The following is a 23,207-nucleotide window of genomic DNA, read 5'->3' as shown; positions in this document are numbered from 1 at the left end:
ATTTCCACAGGTTCAAATGTGGACTGCAGATGCTAACAAGCCCTTGTTGAGAAATACATCTACCTGTGACATAAACATTAGGCATTAGCTGCTGTTTTTGGCAATCGACGGCATTCATATTTTAAAGGTATTTTAGAAAACCTTACATGGAAGAGCTACCATCATTCAACATGGCTTCATCCGAGTAATCCAGCCAAACGTCCACATCCAAAATTCGGACAAGTGATTTGGGCATTATATGATAAATGATACATAAATATGCATACTCGACTGCTATTCATTTGTCGTGATGACTCTGCTGTTTTCACACAAGCTGCACCTCGCCACAGAATTTCAGTAATAATTGCTAAGGAGCTTTTGTAGCGTCTTTCTAAATGACAACAGGAAGGTTATTGAAAAGTGATAAAAAAACAAAACAAAAACATAACCTCCATAAGAGGAAGTACACCAGAGACATGACTTTGTGTGTTTTCTGCGGACAACCTCTTCTTCTGTTGCCACAGAGCAATCAAAAAAACTCCTTTTATAGGATCTTTAAAAAGAACGTGCAACACCGACACGTCCTTCTGCACAGACACAATCTCCACACAAACATGCTGTGCCGTAATACTCTGAATTATGAATGCGTGCTGGATTACGTAAGGAGGACATGGACGCAAGGACAAAAAGAAACAACACCCTTCTCATTATCTCTTCCCCATTCCATCTGCAAACAAAAATATTGAGGCAACAGGAAGGAAAAAAAAAACAAAAACAGGCAACTAGAGCAAAAGACAAAAGAGTTAAAACAGCAGCTCTGTCAGAACTCTGTTGACAATGTTCCAAGGCATGATTTAGCCAAAAAAAAAAAAAAAGAAGAAGCTACATCTGTTGGTTTCCAATGACATCTAATTGCTTGTTTGGGATGTTACAGCTCCAGTGTGCTGCAACGAATGGTTTGATGAAGACAGTAACCCAGTTTGCTTTCCCCACTGCCTTATAGCTCTGTTCAGGCATCATATTTGTTACTATGGCAGGTTTAACCTGGATTATATTAAAGGGATAGTTTAGGTGAGGGTTTGTAAAAAAAAGAAATTTACAAGCAGTTAATATCAGATCTGTAGTTGATAACTCTCTTTATTTTGTACTAAGGGAGTGGATCCTAAAACAAGTTCAATCTCAAAAAACATCACAGAGGTAGATGGAAGCATTGTTTTACCAGCCTTTAGACCTTCCTCATACTTAATTGAGCAATTATTTAGATGAGAACTGACAATTATTTGCACAGGAAATGGAGGTTGGAGGCAGTGATGGGCAAATAATGGGCAAAAAGATTGAACATTTTCAGTCAATCATTATGGCAAAATCCAGTCATCCATTTGCTGTACCTACTTTATCCTTGTCAGGGTTGTTGGGGAGGTCAGTAGGCGGTCAGTGGGCAAGATGGAGAGTACAAGCTGGGCTCCCAGTCCATTACGGTACAACACACATGAACACATGAATGCCTGGTAAAGGCTTGAATACTCAATACAGAAAGAGCCCAGAATGGGATTCAAACCAGGATCTTCTTGCTGTGACGCAACTGCACCACGATGGGACATCTGTCACAAAATGAGGAGATAATGTTATTTTTTTTTTTCTTTTGTAAAATTTTTTCTGTCACTCTGACATAAATTGATTTAGCTGCTCATCTTTTAATACTTGTCTCACATGAGACGAGTATTGGTGATGCTCTGCCACCACCTATAAAACAACGTCGTAAGACTTCAAAAACATCGAGACGCTACCGGAGGCCTTCATCTGGGCATTCCTCAGAAAGTTTTCTGGAGGCGTCCCAGTTTAACCCTGCAGTGCTCTGTCTGCCAGCATGGTACCTAAACGGCAGATGTAGTCCATCAAACACATGGTGCATACACATATTAACTTTGGTTTTGGCCACCAGTCTCTCTCCCACGCAGTTCCATTCCCTCTGAAGTATCTCATTGCATCAGTAGCCGGTGCATCAGAGTGCGCTGCTTTGAAAAGAAGCCAGGTACAACGCGAAGGCAGAGAAGACCGAGACCGGCCTTCAAAGGATGAAAGGTTTGGACAGCTTGCGAGAGCTCAAACGCCTGCTCTGTTCTGGTACGAGCGAGTGCTTATGACACGGGGGCGACGGGACAAGTACAAGTGAAAAGGGCTGCGTGTGCGTGTGGAGTGCAGGCCTGTCATGTAAAATCTACAACACATACAAAGAGGTTACTATAACATGAGGCTGTCTGTCATGCACCTACTCACATGGCTCATCCATCATTTGCTAGCTCCTCTAAGAGTCACTTTTTTTTTACACTTACAGTACGCCTGTATGATTGGGACATAAGAGTGTGCAAGAAAAGGACAAGAAAAAAAACCTAAATATAAATCCTGCATGTCCCTATGCTCCCCTTTCTGTGCACAGAGAGAGAGGAGTTGCATAAAAAAAAATAAAAAAACACCTACAGCTCAGGCCTGCTTATACGGCTCACATGCCTTTAATGTGTTTGGTTTGGATGTGCAATGTCAGACAGATGGCCCTGCTAGTCCTGCTCATCACCTGCTCTCTGTGGGCTGTCTAAGGTCATTTACTGATGCAAGTGAACAAATATGTGCTCAAGCCCATGTATAGCATGTTTGTCCAAAGGTGAAAAGACATGGACAGGAAGCTTGATGTTTGCCCTGAACCTGTGATGCACGCAGCTGATCAGGTCAGCCGTTTGGAAACAAGGCAGAAAAATGTCATTTTTAAAGCTGTTATGGCTGAAATAAAAAAAAGAAAAAAAAAGAGATGCTGAGTAAGATAAATTTTAAAGAAAATATGCTCATATTTTTTTCTTCCATTGCTAACAGTCACTAAATTAATTATTAATCTTGAAAATTTTCATTCTTTTGAAGGTTTCGGCTTTATTGTTTTGCAGCGAAGGTTTAAATATCATTTCCTGTTCATGGAATTAGCTTTTAAGGGCAGGCATTATGCATCATCCAGGCACACAGAGTCGTTTTATGGCACAACTAAGAAACTGTGTTACCTTCAGTTGCTATAAAAACATTGTGCTTAAACAATATGACTTCAAATAAATATGACTTTGAAAATTTACCCCTTGATATTTGACAATATGAAATACTGTATTAGTTACACAATGGATGACTGCGGCTTAGTGGGAAGAGTCTGGAGTTTGACTTTAGCTACTCCTACTGCATGACAATATTCCACAAATAAAATAAAAACTTTTTTTTTTGCTTTTTGTGTTGAGAACATTATAGCTGGAATCCATTCTTCTGAACAGTAAAGCATGCTACACTTAAAACCATTTATCATTTTCTGTCTGCTATGCAGTTACATGCCATGTAGTGTTGGTCAATCACATTAAATCTCAAGCTAGAACTACCGTCTGCTCCGCTGCATCCGACACAACGCATTTAGCGACATAACACATTTTCCAGCAACACATCGCTTACGTTCGAAACGGGAGAAAACGGAAACAGTTTGTTATTCAAATCAGTTAATATGCTTTTTAATTCTGCAGCCGCACACTTTCAGAACAGCCCTTTTTGCAGGGCTGCAGATGGTTGCCACCAAAATGGCATGATTACAGAGGAAAGCTGTGGTACGATTTGGACGGTGATCACTTTGAGGGCCAAAATAGCTGCACTGGTGGTAAATAGATCGGAATAGCCTATGGTGTCCAGTTCACAGGCCCTGCTGCCCCACTCTTTGATCTCTGGTCCTAATGAGTTTTCAGAACACAGCCAAAGATGAGAAGACAGGCTTTTTTCTTTTTTTTTTAAAGGAGACATGGGGTAAGAACTGCTGTAAGCAGGACTGAGATGTTGCTTCAGCTAACATTAGTATTCCCTTAAGTATTCCCGGCTACATTAGTAAAACCTGCCCAAGCGGCTCTCCAGATGCAAGGTCACTATCATCATTACAGTACGGGCCAAGTTTGAGCCTACACAAGCCCCTTGCAAGGTTACAGAACGCATACATTAGTTGATGATGCAAAATGCATTTTTCTACTGTAAATAGATAGCTTAATACTGTCAATAATTCCCTTTGTAGCGATGGCACTTCCCCGCCCACCCCTGGGTGGATCTCGTAGTTGGATTTGTTGGGAAGGATTAAGTATTAAACCACCAGTGGGCTGAGACGTTGCCAGGGGAGAAATATTTGTTAAACTGCAAAGTGCTTGTGTACAGCACATTCTGTTAAAAGCAAAAATCCCTGTGTGAGAGTATGCAGCTGGAAATGTAATCAAAAGGAATATTTAATGTCTTCCCCAACCCTCGTTCAGATTCAGCATGCGGTGCACTTTGGAATGCTCACGCTCTCCTTTTTACCGGTGACAGGCATGCATTAGCTTCCCACATATTAGCCTCATATCACTCACATGAACCACACAACCAAAGAGCTTGCAAGTGATGATGAAGCAGCAGGAGAGACAGGGGAGGAGTGGGTTTGTCTTTATTTATTTTTTTAAACGTGCTTAAGGAATATAATTTAGTTAATTCTGGGCATGGCTTCTTATTGGCAAATGAGCAAAATTACAGTAAGCTGCAGTTTCGGGCTGGCTCATCTTCACTGATCGTTTCTCTACGACGTGGAGATCACTGAACATGCCTAATCATATCCAAACCCCCTCAAAGGCTACCAAAGAGGAGGGACATCAAAGAGTGGATGACAAGACAGACAGATTCCCAGTTAAAATTAAAATAAAAATTATACAAAAACCAAAACAAACAAAAAAAAAAAAACACAAAGGGAAAACCAGCACAGTGGCACCTGACAAGTGGAGCACAGTCTCTCCACCTTAAGTCGCATGTTGCTACCATCCATCTTTCATCAAATCTTATATCCGTTTTTTTTCTTCTTCTTCTTAGCCATCAAAAGACTCATGCTCAGGCACAGCCGGGCGTTTTTTTTTTTTTTTCATCATTAGAGCCAGTGGGTGTATTCTGAGACAGACTAATGACAGCTCGGCTTTTCCACCTCAAACAGAGACATTGCTCATTTCCACAAACAGATAAATATAAATAGATGGGAGTTTTCGCAAAGATGGAGTCTTATCAAATATTTCCTTTCACAAACTGAATGACTGAACTGTTTCAATTTCAGATGCGTCGTGTGGCCAGTGTTGATCAAGTGTGACGTGGAAAATCGTTCTGTCTGTGCGGCTCTCTCGTAGGCTAGCTGATGAGAACGAACTGGAACAATAAAAAAATTATTAGTCTCATTTAGTGTGATGATTTTACTACAAGGTTCATATCTAGAGCATTAACTTTTGAGTGAAAATTTTAAAATGTAACTTCATTTGATTATATTCATTCAGTTGAAGTAGTTTTACATGAAACCAGGTTGTTTGTGAGACTGGTGAATCACTTCTTTCTTGATTTGGCCAAATGGTTTTAGTAGTCTTCCTGAAAGACTCAAGGGCGACCCATTTTCATTTCTTTTTTGGTTTGTTTTAGGTCGTGTTTCCTATTGAAAGTAGCGTTGTATTGTATAGAGTTAATCTATTCACATATATCATTTGTCAAACCTACCTAGAGAGCCTCTTGTCAAAAAAAGGGGAATAATCTTTAGAAGCAATGGCATTTAAATTGACAAATCTGTATTATTGTACTCTTAAAAAGCTCAGTTCCAGTCCAAATTAAAATCCCGGTGTAGTTTGGACAACTTTTCATATTTATATTTGAGATGTTTGGACAGAAAAGGCCTTTTTGGGCATAACTCCTAAACAACTGCTTCCTATTTAGATAGCATCTAATCCATGTTATGGAGAGTTTGGATATTCTAAAAGGTAACTATTGTTGTAGTTCCTAACCAATCAGCTTTTTTCCGACGTCCTTCCCATATTGAGTAGCGTCTGAGAGAAAGAGGCCTGTGTATCAAGACACATTTATATTTTAGGAAAACAAAAAGTTGCTACCTAACATCTTCCAATCTAGATTCTGTGAAGAATACTTTTGAGTTACGTTTGTTTTAATGAATTTTTTGGTGATTCCAATGTTCGATATCTCCCCACCCCCCTCCCAAAAAAAAAAAAACAATTCTTATGAAATTTTCAGAGCAATTTTACTTCAAACAATAACTTTTTCAACTTCTCGAAGGAGCACCAATAAATCTGTGTGGGGGGTTGAAAGATTTCTCGTTTTTGCTTCCAGAAAGTTAAGCACCATAAAATGAAGTCTTCCAGCACTTTTATATTCCAGCACTGTACCTTGCAATCTTTCTCCCCATTCATTTTCCTTGCTCCTGCTTGACTCCGTTCTCCGTCCTAATTCCGACGCGGTTTGCATGCTAACGCCGGCGCTCCCCATAAGAGTAAAAGTGTACGCCGCCGCCATAAATCAGCACATATTGTCACCTCACTCCACCGCTTCGCAGCATCTCGGCTCTTTACCTCACTCTTGATCTCAAAGATATTTGTTGACCCAAAATAACAACCTGTTTTAGCAGCCCATCAAAGGCTGTCCCAGCGGATAACCGTGCAGGTGCAGACACCTCCAACCAAAGCGTGTGCGCTGACCTGGCCCGTTATAGAATATGAACAAGTAAATGCAGTGGCCCCATTTTCCCGTGCCAGCTCCAGTTGGAATAACAACATGTTGACAACACTTCATAACCTCCAACGTCCCACCACACCACCACCGCCAAGCCTCTGCATTTGCAGCAGCCCAGGGCGATACAGATTAGATCGTAATATGGATTGATCCCTTCTCCCTCTCCCTCTCACCTCTCTCGTTCTCACACACACACAAATTATGGGTGCGTGTGGATTCCTGTGCCTGGCGATTTGTGTAAAATTTGTTAGCCGCATTCACCAAAAACCACGGCCGGCTTCTGATCCCTCCCCGGCTTTCTGTTTGGCTCCCCTCCCCATTTATTATTTTCGTATTCTGGGCCTTTCCGTGAGATTAATTCCTCTCTTCCCATCTTTGGGCTGTCAGCTCGGGGTATGGAGTCATTTTTTAAAAAGGCTGCTGTTCCTGGGGACGGGAGACTGATTGAGTCGTGGCCTTTTTCTGAGTGGGTAAAGAACAGGATTAATGCGGAACTCTTGAAACCAACAAGTTGGGAGAAAGAAAATACACACGCCGGGAAAATGTCCTGTGGGAAAGAGTTAAATAATGAAGGTCTATAAACGAAAGAATTATGCAATGTATTATTAATTCTTCATGGGAATACAAGTGCATGAAAATAATAGTGCAACCTTTTAAAATGAATAAATGATAATCAGGCTGCTGTGACTTTACCAAGTGCTGAAGGTGCAAAACGTAACTGTGCTGCTTACCTGTGCAATTGACTTTTCACTAAACTCTCCCCGTGAACGGCGATTGTCCCATTGTGCCCGAGGGTTGCTTTTAAAGCTTCCCCTGCATGCCAAAGTGCTACTCAAGGGGAACGGCTGAAAGCAGTGATGTCACATTTTTGAAATATTAAATTGGTCCCTTTTCTTCCTCACGGCCCCTTAAACCTGTCCACATTTCATCTCACTGTCATATGGTGGGGTGGAGGTGGTGGTGAGGAGTGACGCAGAGACCCAGGATGTAACGGAAATGATGAATTTAATGATGAAGCTCACAATCCAGAACAGAGAGCACGGCAGAGTTAGCAAACAGCTAATACCGGTAGCAACTGAAAACAACAAAGACTGACAAGACGAGCTTATACCAACATAGGACTTCACAGTTCAACTGTGATGGCAGGCAGACAAATGACATACGTTAGACATATGTTTGACAAGGACACGACAAGAGACAAAGACAACAGGTGGACTTAAATACACACAGGAGTAATCAAGGGAACGAGACACACCTGGGAAGCAATCAACGGGGAAGACGCAGAGACAGACACACAGGAAGGAAACTGAACACAAAAATCCCTAAATATAAATACACTGAAACACGGATCATGACACTCACAAACACAAACAATTTCATCACGATGGCATGTGAAGGGGTCGAGACAAAATAGTGCAAATGTGAGGAGGGAGAAAAATATATTACAGAATAGAATCTAAAAATGGGTGAAAAAAAGAAAAAGAAAAGCAACACTTTTCCCAACAGTGGTGGCAGCGTCATGCTGAGGGGGGTTGCTGGGATTTAAACAGCGACATGTCAAAGGTCATGTCAAGGAATATTCACATGTTGAAATAAAATAATAGCCGATGTCCAGACATACGTTTTTGTTAAAAGTTTTTTTTTGTCACATAAATAATAAAGTGAAATCTTTTCAAAATGAATCTTAAAAGAGAGCTTTTGTTAACAAGCACACAATACCTCTATCTATGTATCTAACATTAGGTTTTTGTTTCTGAGATTAAAAACAATAACAACAACAAAAAAAACAAAACATTTTGCATATTTACTTCCAGTACATGTTTCACACTGGAAGATTACTGGTGGCGTACTGCAAAAAAGAAATCTCCAAAAGAGTAATTTTACTGCAGGTAAGAAATTAACGACTTCTGAATTTTCAAAAACAAAACAAAACAAAAAAAAAGCAAATGGATGCACAATACCAGCAAACTATCACTCACTTGTCAGTTGACATCTATCTTGCAAGAAGTAAATATCAACTCTTCCCATAAATTTGTAATATTTCCCTAATAAAAGCCGTTCAGACTTACAGGGAATGGTTTTAACTGCCGCTCAATGTAACGCTATAATGTTTCAATAAAGGTTTTCAAACCACAAAAATTGATTTGTGGCTCACCAGGAGACAAGTTATAGTCTCAAGTCAATAACACATAATTCACCAAATAGCATTTAAAATGGAAAAACAAATGGTCATTTGCTCTCAGTGTGTATTTATCCACTAAATTTAACAATTCCGTTATTCAGACAAATGACACTGTTCTATCTTTTTGACTGTGCGTCATTAAATCATTTTAGCTGCTGTGCTGAAACATTTCTTCACCTGGGCCCGCTCCGCGTCTCCTGGAAAGCACATTTGCATTCACCAAGGACTTCCTGAGATCTGACGTTCTCCACAGAGGGAGTGAATCAGAGGTTGGACCTGCACTTTCTCATGAACCCTTCCCAACTCTCCGTCCGCTGCTCTCCTCCGCCCTTCCTTTGCCCACTTAGAGCTGAAAAGCTGATTAAGCACACATTGATTAGCGCTGCCTTATTAGCATCCTGTTTGTGGTGACCCCCCCACCACCCCAATCTACCATTTCCAAGCAGCACACACGCATACACACGCACGCATACACACACACGCACACACACACTCAAAGCCTGGCTACCTCTTTCACTGAACCCCTTCGCTGCTCTGAGTCAAATGGATTAACAAGCACAATATTTCTGCCAAGGACAGGAAATCACTGAACACTTGTCAGGGAGCCGGCAATCAATGTAATTCACATCACTGAACCCCCTCACCCTCACCCCCACCCCACCCTGCCCTGCCCTTCTGCCCCCAACTCAACCCCACCGTCCGTGTCACTGACCTTTCTGCACCACCTTTATTTTCTCCACCTCGGAAATCTTGCGTGAGCATCCAGCGCTTACACTTAAATTTGCATTTCTTTGCATATCCAATCAGGCAGATGTTGAGCTCCAACATGCCCTCCCCCTCACTGACGACGCACCGACTCCCCCACCCTCCACACACACAGACACACACGAGCGTGTTCCTACATGTAGCTTAAAGTCTGTTTGTACTTCTCCCTCCATCTTCTCATCATCTCCTTCCCTGCTGAGTTTAGACCATCATAGCGAGTCCTCACCAAGGCACCATGGTGTCTCCAAGGTTAACTAAATATATTAAAAGCTGTGTTTTCTTTTTTTTTTACTGACTATGAGCTTATGCAAAACTTTTTTGTTGTTGCAGGTTTTAATCTTCCAACATAGCGTCTAAATTTTTAAATACTTGTGAGGAAAATGAACTTATACCGAAGGGACCACTGCATTCAGTTCACTAAATGATGAGAAATTAAACTATCTTCCTGGAACTGAGTCAACATACACTAAAATATGTGTTCGGGTAGCCGTCCAACTGTGACACATTCTTTGGTAAAATAAAGAAAGGAGAAAATAAACGTGTTGCTGATTTCTCCATTTGGCCATCTGTTGCTGGAAGATGCACACAGCAAGAGATGAGAAGAAAAGAGGCTGAATGCATTTTGTACCTGTTCTTAGTTGGATTATTGACAAATACAAGCATTTCAGTGACTTTTTTTTTTTTGCCCGAAGTCAGTTAGGAAAGAAAAAAAACAAAACAAAAAACAAAATAAAATTTTCCATTTTATTGTGTCGCAACTACAAACCTGTCAGAAGATTTATTAGCATCTAACGTTGCACTAAGTTTTCACCAAAATCTTGTATCGATGATAGCGGAGTCCGACCACTGTGCAAAGCCTTTTCCAGAACATCTCGACGGGGTTAAGGTCGGACCTCTGCGGTGGCCGATCCACATCTGAAAATTATGTTTCATGCTCCAGCTTGGCATTGTTATCTTTAAATATTCTAGTGTTACTGACTTTTTTAGGTCGCTCTTCCATGAAGTTGTTGCGTCAATAGATTCTCCCACCTGAGCTGTGACTGTGTGTGGCTCCTGTGTGTCTACTGGCTGCTTTTAGATTTACAGCTGTGCCATGTTGGGACATGGTTTTATAGCCTGACCCTGTTTCAGACTTCTCCACAACTTTCTTTCTGTCTGGCATTTTCTTTGGTCTTCCTGATGCTTCTTCTTCACCAGTGTTTCTCTAGTAAACTTGTGAGGCATCACAGAGCAGCTGCACTTACTCCAAGTCAATAATTAGCCAATTTTATTCGCAGCGCATCCCACACCTTGTGCTGTTCTATCAATAAAATCCAATTCAAATACGTCGATGTTCGACGTGGCAAGAACAAGTTTAATGAAAAGCCTTTACAAACCACTGCGTTTTTCAAACAGCCCCAAACGATTTGATAAAAAGCAAAAAGGCCACAAATAAATTTCAGTGTTGCGCAGACATTGAGAGGCGGTGTGTTTTTAATACCAGATTTTTATTATCAGATGAAAACGCTTTTCTATTCATAGAGGTTTCTTTTCTGCCTGCTGTGAGCTTTGTGGAGTGTGACAAATAACCCAGCAGGTCTGGAGCCTACAGCTCAGTAAGTATTCCAACAATGCCATATTACTGTATTAATATTTAAAGTCTAATGTTTCCCTAACTGGCCTTCAGTCAGCAGGCTAAGGGGCCCTCTTTACCGTAAAAGCCTGCTGCTCAGTGGACTGTCATACATGTTAGTACTGTGTTAAATGTTTGCTCAATGGAAGGAAAAACTGATCAATGATGATGAAATTTTAATGCTGCTTGGAGAATTTCCACTTGCCATGGCTCACATCTAGCTGACAAGGAGATGCTACGTGTAACTGGCTGTAAAATTTGATCTTTATTAAAAATTAGAATAGTTTTAAATCACGAATAAGGCATGTTTCAAATAGTTGTAGCATAGCAAACACACATGGCAAAAAAATGACACTACACATTTTTTGCCTTAACTCTAACAGTATTTGAGGAAACTAAAGGTGTTTCCAAATACGTCTACTTTGGATCTATAGAGTGCGTTCACACCAGCCCTGTTTAGTTCACCTTAGTTGAACTCTAGTTTGTTTGTCTAGAAAGTCAGGTTCATTTAGGGAGGTGTGAATGCACAATCAAACTGGTCCACCGAAAAATCTAACATCAGTTTGGCTGAAGCGAACTGTGGCGTGGTTCGAATTCATACGGGAATGGCAAGTGGACCGGTGGTCGCGCAGATGCCTTTTTGGCAAATTCTGGCATATTTACTTTACGTATTCATGTTGATTAATTTGCATCGTACCATTTATAAAATAAAAACAATGGTAATTTAAATTCACATTGGCAAAGTAAGGACTATTAGCGATGGAAAGTGAAAGAATAAGACAAAGGTAGGTAAACTTCAGTATCTGAATCTCTTTCCGGGGGAAGAGAGGAGCACCACACATGTGGAGAACATTTAGATTTCCACCTCGGTCTCCCTGTGCACTTTTGTGAGGAGTTCCACCTCCTGCCTTTGTTTCCTTCCCTTGAAAATCTTACATCAGGATTCCCCAATGACAGCCTGTCCATGGGGTTTTTCCTGCTGTCTCACAGTGAAATCTACAACACCGAGACAAAAGAAGAAAGCTAATAAATGAATGACTCAACACTTACATCTCTTTGCTTTTCTTGTTCCTCCCAGACCAGACCACAGAAAAAAAAATGATTCAACTATCAACGATCATGTGCTTTTAGAATGCAAAAAGACAATCCCTCCTCCCCCCAAAAAAACCCATCTTGTCCTCTGCCTACTCCGACCTTGACTCAACGACAGCTTTCGGGAACCTGATGCTTAAAATCTCATTCGAGTCATTATCGCTCTAAGCGCTGCCAATGTGTCAGGGGTTCATTACAAGACCAATTAAGAAAACATTTATGATTTGAGAAAAAATTCATGGGAGACATGCTTCAGCCACGGTCGCACGTCGTCCCGCGACATGCGTCGCACACCTTATGGCAACATGTTTATCTGCTGTGCACAACCAGACCGTTTAGTTTATCTTTTTTTTTCTCCTGCTCCTGATCTCGCTTTTAGCTCGAGAGTCTGTGGATAGGCGGCCATGCTTGCTCGAAGTGGCAACCAGCAGCTATGTGTAGGAACAATCTAATGCGATCGTGTATCTTACCAACAGTTATAGTTGGTGTTCATTAAACATTAGTGAAAGCTTGCTGGATCCCGTCGAAGCTTGCAGGTTCATTTTATAGGATGGGAAGGAGGAACGCCGCATTGCAACTGAACCCGCAGTCGTGGATCGGGGGTGGGTGAGGTGGGGGGCACGTCTCTGACGTATGTGTGCATACAAACGCTGGTGTACGTTACGCCAGTGCATATTTTTGAGTGCGTGCATGTGTGTACAGGAACGTTTGCCATAGCTGGGATGGAAGGAACAGATGGGCGGGGGAAGTGGACTCCTGTGCCTGAGGAATACTGTGGCGCTGAGGATCAGAGTGCCGCCTACGTTCCACCCTGGGCCCTAGTTACCCACTACAGCACATGGAGCCTATCCAGCACCAGCCCATCATGGACCAGCCCCCCACGCCATCTGTCTCCTAGGACAGACAACCCCCCACCACCACCACCACTTTCCCTTCTCTCTTCCTGCTTCCCAGTGCTGTGTCTTCGCCAGCCCCGCTCCTCTGCCACGCCACCCCCATGATATGAAAAATAAATAAATTAATAAGGAAAAAACAAAAAGCTTGGTTACATGAATGTTATGTGTTGCTTTTTGGAGCTGTGGGAAGGCAGAAGGAAACTGGAGAGATGACTCAAGTTGGAGAATATGAGCCAAGAGCATTTAATGCCATACATTAAGAAGATGAAGCAGAGATTTGTTTAGAATGCTGCTCTGTTTTTTCATTTGATAATTGGTTTTAATAACAGCTTCAAAGGCAGCTGAAAGACAGAGAGAGAGGGGGAAATACTGTAGGCTTTCATCAAATCAGTAGTCATTGCAAAAAAGAAAGAAAAGAAACCTTGTAAAATATATCTCTCATGTATGTTATGTTTACAAGCTTCGGGGGCCCTGGTGGGCTTGGTAACATTAAGGAAATGATGAGCAGAAAAAAGGTCACAGGAGGGAATATGACCTGGGTTAATATTCAGAAGAACATATTGCAGCGTTTATAGTTTATTTAAGCGTCTCGACACCTTAAGTTTTTACTATGCACTATAAATAAATAAAACATCACAAATAAAGCAAAAAACAATAAGGCATTACAAAAAAAAGCATGTAGCTTTATCATTTATTGTTAACTATTTATCTTACTAAAAACATATAGCTTTTCTATAAACTCTTCTTCCAGCTAACTTTGCTGGATTGTCCAACTAATGCTAACATGTTTTCTCTGCACTTTGACATTACCTGTTCACAATGTGGCTCATGACATATTTTAATGTAGCCATAGTTACACAAAACATACAAAAAAGTTGTTTTTCTGCCTCCTAAGCTAGATGTTTTATTTTGACCACTGACTACATAAAATATGATGACTTGTGTTTTAGCTTTTTTCAACTCAGCTCTCCCTCTTTTCCTTACATCAGCAGCTGTCAACATTTAGACGGGGGTCTACTGCATTTGTAGTTTCTCTTTTTACGTGATTTCACTTTGAAAATTAATTGAAAAGTTCAAAACAATTTGATTGCCAAGAAAAAAGAAAACAGCTTTTGTTTGATCAACAAAATAATATGATAATTAATAATAATAATGATGATCCTAAGGTGCAAGACATTTGCGCTTTTTGCTTAGAGGTAACACCTTGATAATTTGGCTCTTAGCACATTTTATGCCGTTTCTATTCATTCTGAATGTAAAAAAATGTTTTGGGTGTCATGAATTGAGTACTTTACTTTGACAGTTGTAAAATTTAAATTGCAAATGTTACAGCTGTAGATCTGCTGGGACAGCTGGGGATGTCTGCTGTCTGCAGATGACAGAAAGCCAGAGGACTCCAGCTGCCGACACACTCTTTTCACTATGAATGTCTATTAAAAGAGTTAAAAATGCTCACGTTATTAAGGCAAAGACATTAGGTCAATAAAATAAAATGCACCACCCATGTACACATCCTAGGTGCAGGTGACGATACAGACAGACATAGCATATTAAAAAAGTTTATGGCCTCAGAGCCCATTCCTGTTATTGGAGTGAGACATCTCTGGGCACCGCAAAACTAAATTACAGTTTATGTGTTAATATGACAGCATGACAACCTTTTCACACCAGCACAGCACTGTGATGAAGCAGCGTACTAATATTTTAGCTTGTTTAAAGACCAGAAATATGTGTGACTACAAAGTTTCAACACAAAACAAAATTTCACTCTCCTATATTTAACAGTAAATGACACATTTGCTTCGCCGACCTTGTCATGGAAAATAAACCCACAACATTTATTGTGACCTTTTAACACTGGACTTTTTAACTCTACAAGCTGACCTTGTAGAGTTCTATAAGATCATGACACATAAATAGTCATGTGCATTACACTATCATAGGTGGAATACACTGCTGACACTCTGTTCTTTGGTATATGTTAACTTATGTACCAACGAGCACAAGTTAATAGGAGTCTTGTATTCTGTGGAAACATTTATTGGTGTCCTTTTATACTAAGCAAACACATTTATCTAAAAAAATAAGGAAATGGACATCTTTTATTCCACTGTGAACATAATGCTGTCTTTTATTCAATATGAAAACAATTAAGTATGGAATGGACATAGAAGACGGTAATCTTCATTTACTATTTTGAGGCAAACCATTTGGAAGAAATGTCTGTATTTTCCAACAGTCAGTTTGGTTCACTCTTCCTGAGCAAAATGTTCAAGTTGTCACTCTGGTTTGAGGAGTGGTGACTCCAAACTTCTGTTTTCAGATCCTTTCAGAGAGGCTCAGTGGTGTTGTTTTCTTGTTTTCTGTTAATGTGACTGGAGAAAAAAAAAAGGAAAAAAATCTCCTGCTTGGACCCAAAAGACATTGTCCCAGAAAGTTTGGGGTTTGTCAACACACATTTGCTGCTGGCTTTTGTTCATTGAGTCCAACACGATTCCAACATGCGACGAATGTTGGAATTAAAAACTGTTTCTACCTCTTTTGGATCTGCACTATGCCTCTGTTGAACCAGGAGCTGCATTATCTCCTTCAACCTCATCCTGGGGAGTTGGCACAGATTAATAGGGGTACCAGCAAATCTGTCCATATTATTTTAACATATCTTTTGGAAAAATAAACAAAAAATTCAAATCTTTTCATGGTTTTACTTTGCTTAAATTGCCGCACGCTAAAGCCATTCAGCTACATGCAAGACAACTGTTTAATTACGTCCCTTTTCTGATAAAACGAGGCTGAAAATGACTATGAATTCAACTGTAAATATGTTTCCTGTTTCTAAAAGAAAACAAAAAGTGAAATGGGAACAAAAAGTAAATAAATAAAACAGTTATTCCTCTGGTCACCAGAGTCTTTTCCTATAAAGCGACGCTAAGAAATATTCCTCACACCGCCTGTCTTTTGCTAGATGACAACACAGTGCATGTTTTATGATGCATCCTCTCTTTATGACAGCTTGCGTTGAAACGAGGGGTTTCTTTTAACAACACACGCTCAGGCGAAGGAAAGTCGAGCCAGCATTACCTCATGTAAACTTCTCAGTCTGCATCTCGGTTGTTTTGTAGGAATATTTCTCCGGAGGGAATATACTGTTAGCACAGCTTTTTGAAGATGTTGGCGCTTCGAAGCAAACAAAAATGACAGAAAAGCGAGACAAAAGTGTTTGAAAATCAACCGAATGCAGCAAATTTTCACAGGCATCGCAGCTATTTTATTTTTTTTTCTGTTTGTGCCTTTTTCGTAAGGCAACTTTGCGATGGTGAGATCTAATTTAACGTGACACTAAGATGAAAGTAAAGTGCGAGTATTTATCTTCTATACAGTCCACAGTCATTTTTGCACCAAATAAAGCTTGAGCAACAGTCTCCTTTTTAATTTTAATTTAATAAGATAACATCCAGTATCTTTGTTTATCTGGGAAAACCTTTGGCTCATCTCAGTCACCTCTCACCCCACCGGCGTCCCCTCTTCCACTAACCAAGGGGGAGTGTCCGGTGTCCCGCAATGCCCGGATCCTCTGGAGTCTGTGGAAATAATGGGGCTGGATAATGAGGCAATGCTGCACTGAAGCTCTGACACCATGCTGGGTGTGAAGGTTGGTTTGGGGTGCAATAAGGGCTGATAATGAGAGACAAACTCTTCCAGGCACGGTGGCGGTGGCTGTGTGAGGAAGGCGTTTTGGAGGTAGCCACAGCAGGAGGCTCAAGCCGAGCCGGTAAGAATGTGGAGGGAGAGAAAGATGGGGAACAAAGACAAGCAACAAAATGGTTTTGACAAGTGTGAGAAAAAAAAACAACAAAAACGCACAGCTCACAACAGATTAATGAAGACGGTGAACAGCTGGACATCTTCTACTCTGCAAACAAACAGTGTGCGTGTTTCGACGGGGGCTTACAAAAGTATTCGTACCCAAAGAACACTGGGACTGCCATTTGTGATATAGATGTAAAAGAACATGTGGCGCGATTTGTTTTTGCAAAATCTGAAAAATGTGTCACGAGTTTATGGAACAATCCTTTACTTCAATAAAAGCTGCACATTTTTTGGAGTTTGTCTCAACCAGCTTTGGGCAACTAGAAACAGAAATTGTTGCACATTCATCCCAGCAGAGTAGCTCCAACTCAGTCAGATTTGATGGAGAGCACCTGTGATGTTTTACAGTATACAGCAAATAGTTGTGAATATATTCTCCCCAGATGAAGCTCCGTATCTCTGTAGCTCCTCCCGAGTTAACGTGAGCCTCTTGATTACTTCTCGGATTAATACACTCCTCCTGGCTCTGCCTGCTAGTTTGGGTTAATGGCCATTTGCAGATGATAGATTCAAACCCACCTCGCCTGCTTGTTGTGGTCAGAGTTCCCGGTGATGCCAGTGCATGGCATCCTAGCTGCTGTCATACTGTGGCTACACTGCAACTTACCACCATGTCTGCATGAAGGGGTAAAGCACTTTGAGGTGCAAGTGTAGACAAAAAGGATACAAAAAGGATCCACACTTTTCAGGCTTTATTAATGAAGCAGTGTTTAGAAGTCAGGGCTGCACAGTGGCACAGTTGGTAGAGCTGTTGCCTTGCAGCAAGAAGGTTCTGGGTTCAAGCCCCGGTCTTTCTGCATGGAGTTTGCATGTTCTCCGTGTGCATGCATGGGTTTTCTCTGGGTACTCCGGTTTCCTCCCACAGCCAAAAACATTACTGTTAGGTTAATTGGTCTGTCTAAATTCTCCCTAGGTGTGTGTGTGGTTGTGTGTGTCTGTGTTGCCCTGTGACAGACTGGTGACCTGTCCAGGGTGAACCCCGCCTCTCGTCCGGAACATTAGCCACTAAGGGACAAGGGTGTAAAGAAAATGGATGGATGGATGGATGGATGTTTATAAGTCATGTATAACCTTTGTTCCTGCACAAGTAAGGGAGAATTACTTTGAGTTGATATATTACATCCCATAAAAACCAATAAAATACACTGAGGTTTGTGGTTGTAATGAGTCAAGTGTGAAACAAAAAAACTAGTTCTACTTTTTCAGGAGCTGTACTGTGAGTCTTAAACTTGAACTTAAACCAATGACAGAGCGGAGGAAGTCTTAAACTTTATAGTTTCATCTTCAGATTTTTAGCTGAAAGTAACCCGGGCTTATTAAGTGGGAGAACAAACATTGACCTTAATTCTCCTCCAGCTCTTCCTGTAATGATGTGACTTTTATGATAGTAAGGGGGTGTTAATTTAGTCCAAGACAAACAAAGATTCTTTATCTTCCCCTCTGTGTTTCATTAATATAGCTGGGAACATTTCCACTAAGGAGCTACTGAGAGAGCTCAAGCCTCTGACATGCCACCTTCATTTGTGCTTCCGCAGCATAATTCAGTGAGTTTTTGTCCTTTTTTTCTCCTTTACAGCTTTATTTTATTTTATTTTTTTGCAAATTTCCCCTATTTTAGATTAGATTTAAAAATATATATGCATACATTATTGAAAATGAATAGCTCTTGGAGCCTGCAACAAGCAGAGACCCCACACCTACACAGGCATGCAGGGCCAAAAGAGTTACATTAATTCCTCCACCCTCAGGAGAGCCGAGTATTGATTGGGTCTCTGTGCGGTTTGTCACAGGTGATCACAGTGATTGGGACACTGCTCGAGCGTGTTATCCGGCGCTCCCCCGAAGGAAGCAGCTAAGGACCTAAAGAGCACAAACTGACTGGCACTATGGGGAAAGTATGCTTATTTCATGAGTCACTTGTCTGCCCTGTCAAACAGAGCAGAAAAATGACTGACAGATGCTGAAGCAACATATCAGATGGATGTGTTTGTTCCTGCGGACAATGGCAGTTTGCACATAAAGTCTTCGGCTTACACTACATGTCGTTAACCGTCAGTCAAGCTGAACGTTGGCACTTGGACTGTATCAGATTATCTAAGCATTGCTTTCAGTCAACTGTCACGCACCTCCTTGTCTTTTCTGACATCGCTTTCCTGCAGGCAGACACAGACACACACACGCACCCACACACACACACACACACACACCCACGCACACACGCACACGCACACACACACACACACACGCCCACACACACACACACACGCACACACACACACACACACACACACACACACACACACACACACACACACACGCACACGCGCACACACACACACACCATGCCGGACTAACGCAAGTGAAGCCTCTTGTTCCTGAACCAGGAGGTCACACAGAGGCACTAAAAGAAAACAACCCATCTTGTGTCCATTCTCACCTCTTCAGAGCAGCGCCTTTGTTCGTGTCACCTTTGTTTCACTCTCTCTGAGGGACCGTGCACGTTCATGCATGTGCAGCTGGTTCTACATTATTTATTGAGTTACTTCTATTTGTCAAATATAGTGATTAGTAAAGCGGTGCAACATTTCATGAAACTTTGGAAAGAAAACAATTGCCCAAATGGCCTTTAGCTCTACATACAAAAAACCAAAATACTTCAAATATTGAAGTTGCAGATGTGCCGAACAGGACATTTTTACATTCTCAATATTGAGGACCTTGATAATTGAGAAACAAAAAGGGACACAAATAAGTGACCAAATGACAATATTAGTCTAATTTTAAATCTTAAGATGGTTCACCACCTCATGGCCTTGGGAGTGGATGAAGTGAAGATGAAGGCGGGAGGGGAAGTGGTGCAGAACATCAAGTACTTGAGAAACACCAAAGGCAGGAAGGGGAAGTTTCCAGGAGACATTTTAAACTAATTTCTGATCTTAAAGAATAAGCCTGCTGTATTGACACTGAGAAGCTGGAAAACTGAAGCCTGCAATATTGCTCTCACCACAAAAAAAAAACTCATATTAGATTGCAGTTGACTGAAACCCAGTTTTCTCGTTCCAAATCAACCATTGCAGCATGAATTCAGTTCAGAGGCTCCATTTCTAGAGTCTAAAAGCATAATCACTGAAATAGCAGCAAGGAGGTCACCTATGACACTGTATTGCATCATTAAGAAAAAACTCAGAGGACTGATAGTCCTCAACTTCCAACACTGACAAGCATCAGCAGAAATTGCTGCAGTTACAGGATTATGAACGTCCTCAGAAACCTGACCTTCAATAATCCTCTTCACCCTTTTTTCCATCTGTGAGAGCCATATAGATCTATGTGGCCCCACAGGACCAGGATGGAGCCTTCATGGTGTCATGGCCCCCCTGTACTGAAACTGACTTACATTAGATAAATTACTCACCTAAACATGCTGACGTCTCTGCAATCCATTTTACTGGCACTGACCACATTGCATTTTAACCACTGTGACTGTTTTTAATTAGTTGATTTCTCACAACTTCAGCTACAACAATTACATCTGTCATGACGCAGCTTGTTTTATTTACGACTTCCCAAAGAAGAGACGTGTGATTTATTTGTCTTATCTTTCCAGTCCAGTGTAGTATTTTGTGTTGTTGCGGGTACCGAGTCTCCCTCCCTCTGCAGGATACTTTGCACTTATTGATGTGTTAAAATAAATAATAAATAATTGAAATGGCTCACATAGTAAGCAAAGTTTAGAAAAAGTCGAAGCAAAAAGCCCAAAATCTCATCAGAATGCTGGAAAAATGTATATGATAAAAAAAGTTTATGATAACGCTGGTGACTTTTTGTTTTTCTGATATCAGAAAAAGGTGACAACTAATGGATTAAAGAAGTTTTTCTTTTTAAAAGCAGAACTATTCAGGTCTTATCAATAAATTAGAATATTCTTGAAAAGTCTATATATTTCAGGAATTTTATCACTAATTAAGAGACAGAAGAATGTTTGAAAGCCTTTTTGTCTAATTATGATACTTTTTTTTTGCTTACAGTTAATAAAAATTTTTATTTAAAATTATAATTTTACATCAGACAAATGAAAGAACTATTTTTAAAAACAGCAATGTGGGCTCAAAGAAAAGTTTGTTTAGTACTAACATACTTTCAATGTGACAAACGAGACTTATCTGGACGTATGTTCCAATAGTAAGAACCAAATGTGAAAATAAATGAGCTCTCAGCAAACCAATTTACATGTATTTCTTTAGCACTGTAGAATAACTCCTTATTTAAAAAAAAAAAAAAAAAAACCCTTAAGACGCTCATCGGTTGCTAGAACAAGATGAGGCTGCAGATTCTTTGCCCAGTGGTCAAAGTTAATGCTGAACCTTCAATATCACCAGGCAGCCTCCAGAGATCCATCAGAATTACCATAAGCAAACTGGGTTAACAACTAGACACATCCTTACATGTTGGGGGTTGCAGTGAAGTGAATGACACTCCCCCGGCCTACCTGCTGACTGTCTCCATTGCCTCTCGACCTTTGTCTCAGTCAGCTGATCGAATACGTTGCCTCTGTGCCGGAGTAAGCATTGCATAGGAACAAAAAAAAACAAAAACAAGAAAAACTCCCTCGTCTGCATTACATCAAAAATTCATAAACTGACCTTGCACGAAAGCGGAAGCTCTTAAAAAGCCTTGAAACATTGCAATGCATTAGTGGGGCCGAGGTAGCGGGGTGGAGAAGGTGTAGAAGCGTCTATGAACTGATGAGAAACAATAACAAAAAAAAAGAGGGGAACAGCTTTAAAATATTAACCTCTTTATAACAGTTTGATGGCTTAATCGCCAATCAATAGCATTGTGCAGCAGCAGTGACTGGGTGGGAACAGGATGGTGGTGATGAAAAATGCATGAGGCCGGAGCTGGAGCGGAGGTCCAGAAAATTAAACCTTGCCCACCACATTTGCTGAGTTGCAGCTGTGGAGCTGGGTTAAGTTTGAGGAGAGAGGGGTGTGTGTGTCTGTGTGCGTGTGTGTGTGTGTGGATGGGGGGGGGGCACCTGAGCGAAACAAATAAGAAACCGAAAACGTGACCTACACACTCATGCGGAGTTCAGCGAAACTGTATTTTATTTTTTTTCTTTTCGGAGTTGTTTATATGAAAAGTTTAGAAGGACTCTGATTCGGTTTAGGCTTAGTTTCGTTTTCATTTATTCGTCTTTTCAAAGAAACATTAAAAAGCACTCAGCTGAAAGTGAGTAAAAGTAAATAAGGAAGACCTTAGGATTAGAGACGATGTGACTCTTCCGCTCTTTCGATGACCTGCAGCAAAAGCGGTCTCCTGCTGGCAAACGAGTGGAAGCCGTGACCCTAAAATCCAGTCTGTTTTTGGTGCATCCTTAATTCTTGTCTCTGTAGGAGTTGAAGGTCTCAGCCTCCCCAGAGTCATAAAAGATTAAAGACTCATTCTGCTCACATTAACCCAACAAAATCATGTTTCCATCAGAAATCAGACTGCGTCTCACGCTTGAGGTCTCATTATTAGTTAGAAATACAAGTGGGCGTAAGTTAACAGAGATAAGTTAGACTTTGACCAGGACCGTTATGATATTTACAGTTGAAACCTTAAGTTTTCTATTGTAGAGGGTACCTTTGGAAAATGTGATAACATCTACAAAGAAAATTAATGTTGCCGCAGAACTGGACCCTGCAACATGACAATGATGAAAAATTTACCAATCCAAGAAGTACTGACCTGGAAATAAGACTCGGAAATCTTAATCTCTTAAAATCTAATGTACATTTTTGTTAACATCTTTGGTTACTTTTTGTGTTTACCTGTAAATGAATCCCATTCCTCTCCAGAAAAAAAAAAAAAAAGAAAATAAGAAATTGGACAGTTACATCTCTTGTGAGTTCTCAAAAATAAATTGGTCAACTAATTTCTGACCAAATTTTAGGCACTTATTTCTTTACACGCTTTCAAAACACAATGCAAAGGAGCTAAACACATTTTAGGTTTGCTATAAAAATAACAAAAAGACAAGAAAATACAAAAAAACGTACTTTTGTATATTGGTACATGATTGGTTCAAGGATTAAGTGAAGCTATGCTCAACCTAACTTGTCCAACTCAGAAGTTGGAAAAATGTTTAAAAAGCTTCTTAGAAGTCCAAAGTCAGAAATTTATCACAAACGTAAACCTCAAAATCTAACATTTTGACTCTGCAAATAACACAGCGTGAGAGCCATGATTG

This window comes from Poecilia reticulata, chromosome 12 (genome assembly GCF_904066995.2).
Source record: "Poecilia reticulata chromosome 12, P_reticulata-male-v2, whole genome shotgun sequence".
NCBI classification, from domain to species: Eukaryota; Metazoa; Chordata; class Actinopteri; order Cyprinodontiformes; family Poeciliidae; genus Poecilia; species Poecilia reticulata.
This window is presented reverse-complemented; position numbering follows the sequence as displayed.